The 13,533-nt window shown below is 39.7% G+C and overlaps 1 long non-coding RNA gene across 1 annotated transcript; it reads left to right on the forward strand.

Annotated features, from left to right (window-relative positions):
- The first annotated feature begins 11,324 nt into the window (after positions 1 to 11,324).
- LOC150041390 (uncharacterized) lies at positions 11,325 to 11,954 on the forward strand. The gene is made up of 2 exons (XR_016533808.1): positions 11,325 to 11,520; positions 11,706 to 11,954. It is a non-coding gene; the product is annotated as an uncharacterized LOC150041390 (long non-coding RNA).
- The last annotated feature ends 1,579 nt before the right edge of the window (positions 11,955 to 13,533 follow it).

A 13,533-nucleotide genomic window follows, 5' to 3' on the forward strand; every position in this document is an offset into this window, starting at 1 on the left:
AACTAGCATATCCAAGCACTACTCTTGAGGGATCCTTATCTGTTATCAGAATCTAAATCAAGCATGTACCAGTATTGCCTGCAATCCCGCTACTTCCGAGGCTGAGATTTGGAGGTAGATATTCAAAACCGATGGGGACAGAAAAGTTTGAGAGACTTTACTTCAAACTAACTTGGAAAATGCTATACAGGAGGCATGTGATAGACCATCATTTGTGAACAAAAAGCTGAATTGGTGCACACATACATGTGCAAACATGTACACACACACATAAAAATCTAAGTGAAGAAATAAATATATTTGGGTCCACAAAATGGAAACATTGTCCCAGAAGTGAAAAGGAAAGATGTCATGATATGGCATAGATAAGAAGAATAATTAATAACACTTCTCTATCATCCTCCTATGAGGAAATGTCTAATAGCCAATGTCAGTGACTTACTCAGCTCAATTTTCTTTTTTTAAATTTGGAATAAGAAGTTACAGTTACATAAGTAAAATAATGAGTACATTTGTTGATGAACATTTTTACCTCTCCCTTGTTTTTATCCCATTTTCCCTCCTTCCCCCTCCTCATTGCCCCGCATTATAGAGCTCATTCCCAATTTAGCATCTTGTGAGTATCACTGTTGCATTGTCCTTTATTTTACCATTGTTATTCCCTTTCCCTTACCCAATCAGATAAATGTATATATAAGACACAAGAGGGCCGGAATTTGGCTTAGTGGTAGAGTGCTTGCCTAGCATGCACTAAGACCCGGGTTAAATTCCTTGGTACCACATACATAGAAAAAAGCCAGAAGTGGTGCTGAGACTCAAGTGGTAGAGCTCTAGCCTTGAGAAAGTCCAAGGACAGTGCTCAGGCCATGAGCTCAAACCCAGGACTGGCAGAAAAAACGAAGACACAATGTACAAGAATCAAACACTTACTACAGGGAATAAACCAAATGGGAAAAAGGAAAAAAAAGGAAGATCTTCATATAATACATAGAAATAACATCAAAAAACCCCTCTCATACCCATTTCTTGGAGTTCATTTCAATTTACATCATCTTATATGGTCATGTCTACATAGCTATTGTGACCCTTTGCTAGGACAATCCTACACATATACTAATTGTTACAAATGAGGAAGGTAATGGAACCTATTTTACTTTGGGTCTGAATTACTTCACTTTATATTACTTTTCTTTTCTTCCCTTTTTTTGCCAGTCCTGGGGCTTGAACTCAGGGCCTGAGCACTGTCCTTGGGTTTTCTCAAAGCTAGTGCTCTGCACTTGAACCATAGCACCACTTTTGGCTTTTTCTGTGTATGTGGTACCAAGGAATTGAACCCAGAGGCTTAGTGCATGCTGGGCACACACTCTACCACTAGGCTACATTCTCAACCCCTTGATATGATTTTTCTATCACTAAAGCACACTGTAGCCAGTGTCAGAGCCTTTTCATTTCTAAGCAGTATTATCCAGCACTCCCTGTAAGTATGCACAGACATTAAGAAAAAGTAAAGCTTTATTTTACCTCCTGCTTTCAGAGGTTTTAGTGGTTTCATAGCTCTATTATTTTATGCATACAGTAAGGATGCCTTTCATAGTGGGGACAATGTAACATAACAAATCTATTCACTGCATGGAAGCTAGAAAGCAATGATTGAGGCAGGTCTAAGGTTTTAACATGCCCTTCATGACCTAACTAGTTCTTACTATACCTCTCCTCCTAGAGTTTCACTGATCTACAAATAGCACCCTTCTCTGGATACCAAGGTATCAATTAAAAGTTTTAAGCTAATATTTAACATCAAAACTATACTAGGAACTATACAAAGCCTTGTAAGAAAAAAATAACTCAGTAGAATGTGTCTGAGAGAAATCATTTTTAAAGAGAACTTTTGGTTTACTTATGTCCTCTTTTATAAACATAAGATATCAAACAGAATCATCCCAGGGTAGGGGTGGGGGAAACTCACAAAGAGAAAGCAAATGCAGTTCAAGAAGTTTATCTTCTTATCCCAATGCTACTGTACATTTTCATTAAATATCAAGAGCACTATATTCAATGTCACTTGAAGAATATTAATTAGTCCAAAAATATTTATATTTTCATTATGTATGTTAGTTTGAGATGTTGAAGGTAAAATCTTAGAAGGAAAGGTAAAACTTGCATAGATGTATATCATTATGTAAAAATGATGAATTAAAGGAAGAAACCACAAACCCTCCCAGGATTCAATGACAGCTTGAAATAGAGCAAAAACACCCAGTGTCTCTTCAGTAGTACTAATGGGGTGGCCTGGTATAATGCCATGAGTGAAACCTTCTGAGCTTTAGTTTCCTCATTCATGAGGAAAAGTAGTAACAAGTTATATTTTTAACAATTAATAACCCAAAAATGTTGAAAATTGATGCTCAATGCATGTAGTGTGAGTAGCACTGGAAATGTTCTTGGATATTTTTTAAATAGGCAAATTCTATGTAGAAAATAGTTTGTAAATATCGGTAGAAGAGGCTCATTAGATGGACCTTCCTGGGTGAAATTGTAACTGATTGTTTTATCAATCAATGAATTAAACATTCCCCATAAGATACCTTCATGGGCTGATTCATGTCGCATGGGTGAGTGGCACCCACTAAGGTCCAAAAGCAACCACTACAAAGCTTTAGCTTCTTCTCCACAGCATTAGCATTTTTATTACTTTATGATCCATCCACATCCATATAAAAGTGATTTACTCCCTTGGCTTGCGTAATATAATACCACTGGAATAGCCTTAGGGGTCAATTAACCCAAACCCAGAATTCTAAGTGGTAGAGATTAGTTTTTGGAATGTCTCCCAGTAATTAAATCTAGCAATGAAGGTGATTCTAACACTTTCCTAAGTACTTCTTTCTCAACTCTTTAAACTATCACTGAGCTTAATTTCCCCATGTGTATAAAAATCACTAAAGGATGGTAATAAGTATTTATATGCATAGAAATGCTATTTAGGATTGTGTTGGGAGCTAGAGTGGAATCAAACTGTACCTTGACTTGCATCAGACAATGGCTTTATTGTCTTATTGTTTTCTGGCCCTATTCTATGTAAATGACCTGAGAATTACCATATGAATGTAACACCTGGAGGTTCCCTGGGTCTGGAGGAGGGAAGAAGCGGGAGTGAAAAAAAAACGCGGCAGTCTTTACCTGGACTGCGGACATCCCGGACCCGGTGTGTCTGTCTCTCTTCTATTTCTTCCTAGTCCTTGCCCCCGATTTCAGGAACCCCAATCTGCGAACCCTGGTTTGCTGCCGGTTGGCCCCGGCAGGATTGTTTCTATGCTTCTTCAAAAGTGCCAGAAGAAATAGTAACCCCCCACAAAATTTTATTTGTTGGTTATGAGGCTAAGACAAAGCCCCGCTATATTGCATGACAGATGACATTTTAATCAGCAAAATGCTCTTAAAGCCCAATTTTAGCCTGAATATACAAAGGGAGAAGGAGCACTTTTCTTTAAATTGATACTTTATACTTAGTCAAATAGGAGAAGAGTAGAGAATATTTCTGATATCTCACTTGTCTTTATTCCTAAATAATCCTGATTGAATAGTGGCAGCAACAAAGATATTAACTGTGAAAGAACATAAATATTTCAACCTTTCTCAGGAGAAACTAATAGAGAGAAAGAACAGTCCAGTTTTTATAAACCACAAAGAACTAGATGGTATAAAATACAGAAAGAGATAAGTGGTGGCTATGAAACACAATCTATAACAACTTTATCCTTTCATAAGTTAACATCTAAGGTGAAATAATTTTCTTAAAGCAAACAGTGGCTTGTCCTAAAAACTTGGACTTACCAAGGATGATTCAGCATCATTGGGAAAGTGGAAAGAATACAAGCTTTCCTTGAAAAATAAATAAAAGCAGATTTTTTAAAAAGTAGAATGAAGTGATGTCATGAAAAAAAATCACAGGAAGGCTAAAAGTATGGCTCAAGTATTAGCGTAACTACTTAATAAGCACAAAGCCCAAAGTTTAAACTGCTGTATCCCTTCAACTAAAAAAAAAGAAAGACCCATGATATTCTGTAATTTTTAAAAGTATAGAAATGTAGTTCAAACAATGGGCTGACAGCTTAGTAAATGGCTTAGTAAATGCAAAGCTTCAACTTTTTTTTTTGTCGGTGATGGGGCTTGAACTCTGGGCCTCAGCACTATCCCTAAAGTCTTCATTTCAAGGCTATCATCCTACTACTTGACCAACAGTGTTACTTCTGGTTCTCTGTTGGTTAATTGGAAATAAGAGTTTCATGGACTTGGACTTCTGCGCCTAGGCTAGATTTGAAACATGATCAGATTTCAGCCTCCTGAGTAGGTAGTATTACAGGCCAGACACCAGCACCCAGCACAAAGCTTTAATTTCAAACCTTGTCACAGAAATAAAAAATAATCACAGGTTCATAGAGGTGGAAATGAGATCTGAAAAAAATTCTGATACATTGCCTAGTGAATAGTGTTTCTGTTCATAAGTGTCCAGTGACTAGAACTCTTTTAGTGTAGAACAAAAAATATTATTTGACCAGAAATTTTTCTTAACAATGTATATTCATTTTCATCCCAAGAAGCTACAAAAGATAGACATATTATACAACTTTCATGAGAGAGTTCTTCAAATATTTAAAGACAGGCCAATTTATCAAATTGAGAGATAATACAAGAATTAGTGTTTAAAATCTGCAGTACACATATACAAAGTTAAATATGTCACTTCAGAAATATTCCAGCCAGCACAGTCCACAATAAAATAAGATTTCATCTTAAGAGAATTCTATTAACTTAGCCCAAAGTTGCACATTTTAACCATAAATCATACTGATGGTACACACCAAATAAAGCTAGTGTTTTTTAAATGTTTGAAAGATTACAACCTTGTAATTAGATCAAGAAGTCCATAATCAATGCATGATATTTTAATTTCTTGACTTTTTGTGTGTGGGGACATAGGGCTTAAAATTGGCCTGGGCGCTGTCTCTGATCCCTTCAGTTCAAGCCTACTGCCCTACCCTTGAGTCAAGACCCACTTTGTATTTTCTAGAGGTTAATTGGAGATAGAGTCTTAGGTCCTGAGGGAGATCGGCCAACGATGGGGGTGGTTCAGTGAGAGTCTTTCTGAGCTATCACCAAGATACCAGTTCTAGCATCGTAGGGGAAACTTCATACCCAAAGATGGATTCTAAATAAGCTTTAGCACCACAGAGATCTCAGTCAGAGAGGAAAAAGGCAGAAAACCGGCACAAGAAGATAGTGTGGAGCTGTGCCAGCTGCTCAGAGCTGCCTGGGACACAAAGCCTCTCTCTGGAATCTTAGAAGATAGCACTTCTCGGCAGCACAGACCTGCTGGCTCCAGACAGAGCCACACAGAGCCTGCGCGAGTGCAGAGCTGTCACCCGGCCGAGGTGCAGACCTGCCAGCTTCACGGAACATTTTTTCTTGTTTTACTTTTTTTTTAAGTTTTCTTATTTTAAATTTTTAAATTGATCTCCTCTAAATATCTTCCTCTTTTCTTTATATATTCTTCTTATTACTCCTTTCATTTTCATAAGTTTCATCTTAATTTTTCTAAATTTTGTACTCAACTGTTTTAAGTTTCTATCACCTTAGGTCAGTTATCCTTATGCTATCACTTTCCTTCACTACTATATTAATCCTATACTCTTATATTACTCTTTTCTTACCTCCCCTCTTGTCTTTCATACTATGATTTTATCTCTGGTCCTCTGTTCATCCTTCAACTTTTATGATGCATGGATCTACAGTTGATGCTTGTTGAGCAATACTGTATATCTAGGAGTTCAATTATACTGTAGGTCCACAGGGATTTAAATACAATAGAGATTTGATTGAGGGGTGTTCTTTGGTCATAAAATGGTGACCAGTGGTGGTATTAGATCTTTCTGTAAGTGCAGAAAAAGACAGAAAGAGTGATAATACCAATCAAAAATTGTGAACATCTATTGTCTGGCCAGCTAAAGAGCTCTAGGTTAGTTATACCTTAAAAATTGTAATCTTGTGCAGGATTAATCTTGCTTCCATTTTCAAATGGGCAGAAGAAGAAACTCAGGAAAAATGGCAAATCAAGAAATAGCGTCTCCCACTCAATATGAACAGGCAATGGAGCAGTAAATGGCAAAACTAGAGGAAAGTCCTCTAAATGCTATACAAATGCAATTGATAAACATGATTAATGAAAAGTTTGAAAACATACAGAAAGAGATACGGGAGGAAGCCATATCTAAACGAGATGAGACCATAAAGAAGATGAAACATGAATGTGAGGAGGCCATAAAGGAGGCTAGACAAAGAAATACGGAGGAATTCATAGGATCCACAAAAAAAAAGCTGACCGAACTCCAATAAATGTCCAATGAGAGAAAAGCTACTGAGCTAACCACTCATGGAAAACAAGGAGTTAAAGAAGTCCATACACGATCTAAAACCAGAGATGCAAGACATCAAAAATGAGCAATTGGAAGGAAGGGAGATGAAGAATAAAGTAGAAAGTATTGATAGCAGGTTAGACAATGCAGAAGACAGAATCTCTGGGGTAGAAGATAATCTATTTAGTAGAGAGAAAGAACAGAAAATGAGTCAAATCAAATCTAGAAAATATGAGAGAATGCTTCAGGAATTCCAAGATACAATCAGGAAGCCTAATTTAAGGCTAATTGGTATTGAGGAGGGCCTGGAGAAAGAGGTCAATGGTATTGGAAATATACTTCAGGGAATCATCTCAGAGAACTTCCCAAATATCCAGAAGGGCAGGCCCATCCAGATACAAGAAGCTTTTAGAACCCCAAACAGACCTGACCAGAAAAGGACATCTCACCGCCACATTATAATCCAAACTGGATGAATAGAGACCAAAGAAATGATCCTAAAAACTGCCAGGGAGAAGAGAACAATCACTTAAAAAAGGCAAACCAACCAGAATAACCCCAGATTTCTCAGCAGAGACCATGCAAGCAAGAAGAGATTGGAAGGATATATGTCAGGCCCTTAAGACAAATAACTACCAACCAAGAATACTGTATCCAGCTAAGCTCTCATTCATAACTGAGGGAACAATAAAAAACTTCCTGGTAGGTCTGCCTGGGAGAAATGATTCCTTCCCTTGGCGTTCTGTGCACCCTGGAAATCCCTGCCCAGACTGTAACCCTGGCAACTGTCACGTCCCCCAGTGGGAGGTCCCCCAGTCTGAAGTATTTCCTCATCCTCTGAGGTCACATCCGCTTCCGCTGTCCCCCCCCCCATATAATGTCTCACTTCCGGCCATAAGCTAGGTCTTCCGCCAGACTCCATTTTGTGCGGCTCTAGCTCTGTTCTCTCTCTCTCTCTCTCTCTCTCTCTCTCTCTCTCTCTCTCTCTCTCTCTCTCTCCCTCCCTCCCTCCCTCCCTCCCTCCCTCCCTCCCTCCCTCCCTCTCTCTCTCTCTCTCTCTCTCTCTCTCTCTCTCTCTCTCTCTCTCTCAATAAACTCTCTTCTCCTGAACTGCAGAGTTTCCTTTCGCTGACTTTACACTTCCATTCCAAGAAAAAGTTTCAACATTATGTAGCAACCAAACCAGCATTACAAAAAATTCTCAGAGATGTTCTACACAATTGCAAACAAACACAAACATGGTGCTGACAAAGAAATGGCACCTAATACCAGCTAAGTACCACAAGAACTGTCAAGCCACAGGCCCCAATGAAAGCTTTGAAAAATGGTAGGTACTAGTAAATATTTTTAAATCCTAACCCTCAAGATCAATGGACTTAATTCTCCAATTAAAGAGCAGAGACTGTCTAGTTGCATCAAAAAGCAAGATCCATTGTTCTGCTGTCTTCAAGTGAAACATCTTGCCCAAAATCCAAATATTTTTTGAAAGTCAGAGGGTGGAATAAAATTTATTAAGCTAATGGCCCCCATAAACAAGCTGGAGTTGGCTTCCTCATATCAGGTAAAATAGATTTCAAACTAAAATTAGTGAGAAAAGACAAAGAAGGTTATTACAGAGTAATAAAGGGATCTCTCTTCCAGGAGGACATATGCATGCTAAATATCTACACACCTAATCCTGGAGCACCGAACTTCATCAAGCAAACTTTACTTTCACTAAAACCACACATAGATTGATACACAGTGATTGTTGATGATTTTAACACCCCACTCTCACCTATGGACAGATCCATCAGGCAAAATTTCAACAGAGAAAACTCAGAATTGAACAATGTTTATAGACCAACTTGATCTAACAGACATGTGCAGATTATTCCACCCAGCAACATCAGAATATGCGTTTTTTCAGCAACATATGGAACATTTTCCAAAATAGACCACATTTTAGGGCATAAAACAAATCTGTGCAGATTCAGAAACACTGAAATTATTCCCTGTATTCTCTCAGACCACAGGGGCATCAAATTGGAACTGAACAACAATCTTTTCCAAAGAAAACCCTGTAAGTTATCGAGGAGATCAGATCAGAAATTCAACGTTTTCTGAAATTTAACAAAAAGGAGCAAGCAAAATACCAGCTCCTTTGGGACACAGCAAAGGCAATACTCAGAGAAAAATTTATAGCTCTGAGTGCCTACAATAACAAATTGGAAAAATCGCAAACCAACAATTTAATGTGGCATCGTAAGCTCTTGGAAAAAAAGCAACAAACCAAACCTAACCCCAGTAGAAGAAAGCAAATTATTAAAATCAATCAGAATTAAATGAATTGGAATCCAAAGCTATGTCATATTTTTACAGTATTTCACATTGTTATTTGATATATTGTGTATATGCGTATTTTGTTATTTGAAATTGGATAGGGAAGAGTGGAAAACAATATCAGGGACAGGCATGGGGGGAGAGAAATGGTGATCAAGACATGAGAATTTATATCAGTGTTTGTGAAGTAATGCACCTTCTAGCTGGTGAATATAATGTAACCCTTCTATTAATTACAATTAAAAATATATGGAAAGAAAAAGAGTCCCAGGTTCATTTGTGCCCGGGTTGTCTTTGTACCTTTATCATCAGATGTCTGCCTCCTAAGTAGCTTGGATTACATGCATGAGCCACCATGCCTGGCTAATTTCTTGCCTTTTTGGTGTTGCTACTCAGGCTTCAATTTACGGCCTTGACAGTGTTCTTACCTTTGTTGCCCAAGGCTGCAGCTTGTACCACTTGAGCCACATCTCCCTTTTAATCTTTTGGTAGATAACTGGAGATTAGAATCTCACAGGGAGCCTGGGCTGGCTTGAAACTATGATCCTCAGATCTCAGCTTCCTGAAAAGAGCAGATTGCAAGTATGATACAGTAACACCCAACTTAATTCTTTGATGTTTAATGAAACACATTAGACAAAACTCTGAGCCTTGTATTCCTGGAAAAGAGTTTTCTCTTTCTAAAAGTACTCTTACTCTTATCTTACAAGATACAACTTCCTTTTCCATGTGGTTTAGATAAGAATCATATGACCTTATCACTTACAAAGATGCAGATATTCTCATAGTCATTCTTTGCCTTATAAATGATTACCTTAATGTCTTCTCACCTGTCATTTAAAACAAAATGTTTATCAATCAATATGAATTATGATTTTATTTTTCCCTTCAAACTATACATTGTTGGCTTAAACCTCAGCCTGAGCCAGCATAAACCACCTTCTTTAAGGGCCTTCTGGAAATTAGACTAACCTCAGGGCAAAAAGTCTCTGATCTATTCTTCAATCATCCTACCCCTTACATAATTTTCTATACTTGCTCTTTCAAGGTTTCTATGCCCCATCTGACAAAGTCAGGCAAAATCATAGAGAAGAACAAAGGAAATTTTATTCCGGAATAAAAAAATTGGGTTGTAAAGCTGGTCTTCTCTGAAGTGTGGTTAGTAGTGAGAGCTATGAAGGAGAACAGAGAGGATGAATATGGTCAAAGTACTTAATCTATGTATGTGAAAGTGGAACAATGAAGCTTATTGAGGGAAGAAATAAGGTAAGGAGGGTTGAGGGAGAATAACAGTAGGGATGATACTGATTAAGAAACATTGTCTTCTGAAGGTCAAAGAGAAGCATAGATGAATGGAGGTCAAATAGAGTTATAGTCAACAGTGTGACTTGATGGTATGGATGGGGATTGGAAAATGGAGAATGATAGGAGGGGTGACATTGATTAAGATATCTTGTACTCATAAACTGACATGGTGAACTGAAATGCCTGTATAACTAACTAAACATACTATAAATTTTAAAAATAAAAAAGCAAAGTTCACATTCTCAAACTAGACATTCTTGGTTTCACCTTCCAGTACCTTCCATCCTACACCCCCTGATCCCCATGTTCCACAGGAGCCAGGAAGGGGCTTTGTGATGTCTTAGTTCCCCCCTGGTCAGGGATAGGCTACCTGAGAGTTGGCTTCCTAACAGAACAATGATTAAGAACATGGCCACTCTGTCACAATGGGGATATATTTGAATGTACTGAGGCCTAGCAGTCAGAATTCTCCAGACCGAGAAAACGAAGCTATGGCTAGAACCATGATTACATGGAGGAGGGCAGCCAACAAGAAGACCTCACTCTGTGGAGGGCTTTTGAAAAACTATGGTAGAAAGAACAGAAAGGCTCTGTCCAGACCCAGATGGAAAGGAATGGTGTGGCAATCCACCCCAGGTCCTCCCACTGGGCCCACAGACTTCTTACTCTAGAGCCCCCTTGACATCTCCTGGCATAAAATGTTCTCAAAGCTTACTCCTCCTGTGAATTCTCCGCTTCTATCTCCCCTCTACCCACCTCTCTCGATCCAATGCCTTTTTAAGAACTTCCTTTTGTCCTTCCATGTCTGGAAATTAGCCCAGAATGGTGTCAGTAAACATGGCCGGTAGGGAATAAGGAACAAATAAGCTGCCACCAGACCCAAGAATGGAACAGGTCCAATGAAGATCTAGTTCAAGGAAGGACAAGGCCAGAATGTAACTTAATCATTAGCAACAGCTCTAGATCTCTGGCCAGTAGCAACTGGGTCACCCTCTTCCTTTTCCAAGGGTACATGGATTATGGAAAATAAACCCACCTATATGTGTTTCTATGTTCTCTGTGATAGTGGGGAGATGTTAAATCACAAATCTCTGTTTCTCCAACTTGAAATTTTTGATTTCCTCTTCCCAAAAGGTCACTTTCCTACCCCTTTACACTTCCTTCACTCCCATCCCCCACAGGAGCCAGTATAGTGCTTTGTGATGTGTTAGCCCATCCCTGGTTGGTGATTGGCTGGCCAGAAGTGACTTGCTGACCTGACAATAACTAAGGGCGTGGCCACCCCGTCATGATGGGTATAAATTTCGGTGTCCTGCGGCCTGGCATTCAGACGGCTCAAGACTGCGAAGAAGAAAGTATGGCAATGATCACACGGAGCAAGTCTGCCACTAATGCCCAACAGGAGAGCTCACTCCATCGAAGGCGATCAAACAAACGCGGTAGAAAGCACAGCATGACACTAAGATCTGGGAAAGGAAAGGTGAGGTGATCTACCCTAGGTCCTCTTTTTTTCCCCTTGACTTCTTCCCCAAGATCCTCCCTACCCTCCCCTGGCAAAGAATGTTCCCAGCTTTCACTTTTCTACTGAATTCTGTGTTCCCATTTCTTCTCCACTCTCTTCTCTCCATCCAATGACTTCCTAAAAATTTCCTGTTTTTCTTCTAGTTCCGGAGATCAGCCCGGAGAGGTCTCAAGCGCCGTGGCCGGCGTGGGATGAAGAACAAATAAGTTACCAGCAAGACCCAAGAAAGGAAGAGGGGCAGTGAAGATGTAGTTGCAGTGAAAACAAGGCCAGGGACATCCCTTCTCATCACCTGGGACATCTCTCGATCCCTGCACAATTGGTCTACCCTCTTCCTTTCTAAATGGGACACAGGGTGATGAAAATAAACGCTCTGTGTGATGATGATGTAATATGTGTTTCAGTGTGCTCTGTGACGGTGTGGAGGGAGAGGGAAGGGAAGGGAGAAGGGGGCGAGTGGGGAGGGGTGACATGAGATGAGTCTCCTGGGTGTGACTGCCCAATCGACGGCTGTACAGTGAACCAGACGTGGAGGAATAGGAGGTGAGAGGAATAGACGAATTTCTCCCTTAGCACTTCGCCCTGTTGGAGAAGGAAAGAAGACTACGTGTGTGTGTGTGTGTGGATGTGTGTAGAGAGTGAGATCTAGTTTAGCAGAATGGTTAGAAGTGTGGAAGTGAATCTGGTTAAAATATTGTATATGACGATTTTGCTTCAGCTCAGGGCCTGTATGTTGTCCTTGAGCTATTTTGCTCAAAGCTGCCCTTCTACCGGTTTAGCTATAGCCCTACCCTCCAGCTTTTTGGTGACTAATTGGGTATAAAAATACCATGGAGGCCGGGAGTTTGGCCTAGTGGTTAAAGTGCTTGCCTAGCATGCACGAAGGCCCGGGTTCGATTCCTCGGTACCACATACATAGAAAAAAGCCAGAAGTGGTGCTGAGGCTCAAGTGGTAGAGCTCTAGCCTTGAGAAAGTCCAAGCACAGTGCTCAGGCCCTGAGCTGAAGCCCAGGACTGGCAAAAAAAAGAGAATACCATGGAGTCTCCCAACAGGACACTCTTTGATCATGAGCCATGATCCAGATCGTGATCTGGATCATGACTCATGATCTTTACTCAGGAGGCATCCTGCTAGAAATACTTTTTGTGGCTTATGAGGCTTGAACTCAGCCTGGGCACTGTCCATGAGCTATTTAGCTCAATACTACTACCCTACCCCTTGGTCTGGGCACTGTTCTTGAGCTCTTCAGCTCAAGGCTACCACCCTACCCTTGAGCCAAGCCCCACTTCCCATTTTCTAGAGGTTAATTGCAGATAAGAGTCTCAGGTCCTTTTCTGCCAGGGCTGCCTTTGAACCTTGATCCTCAGTCTCCTGAGTAGCTAGGATTACAGTATGAGCCACCGAGCCTGGCTTAGAAATAATTTACATAATAATTTACATAATTTACATAAAGGTAAAACAGGTCCCATCTTGGATGTCAGCCACGGAGGAATGGGACAGAACAGAGTTTAATGAAAATGGGGTCCAAATATTTCATGTACATGTATGAAAATGGCACAATGGAACCTGATGAGGCTGGTTTGGTTATGGATAGGGGAAAGAGGGTTATTGGACAAAGATGGAGGGGATGATTGTGACCAATGTATAGTGTCTCTATACACAGACATTTTAAATGAATCTTTCTTGTAAATTAAGTGATGTTAAAAAATATGAGGGTATCATTTGTCATAATCAGTAGAAACCTTGGGCTCTCCTAGCAGAGATTTGCAATAGAGCAAAACCTTGATACAAAAGGCCATATAGTAGGACGCTAAATGAAAGGATCTCTAGGATATAGAAACATAAGCCATATAATGAATGATTGTTGTTCTTAAGGTACTATGTTATCTCTCATCTCTTTTGCTGTCCCTTGGTTATCTCATATTGTTACAGTATCTCACTTTGTTACCTGATATATCAGATATATTTGT

Source organism: Megascapheus bottae, chromosome X (genome assembly GCF_031878675.1).
Source record: "Megascapheus bottae isolate mThoBot1 chromosome X, mThoBot2.hap1, whole genome shotgun sequence".
NCBI lineage: Eukaryota > Metazoa > Chordata > Mammalia > Rodentia > Geomyidae > Megascapheus > Megascapheus bottae.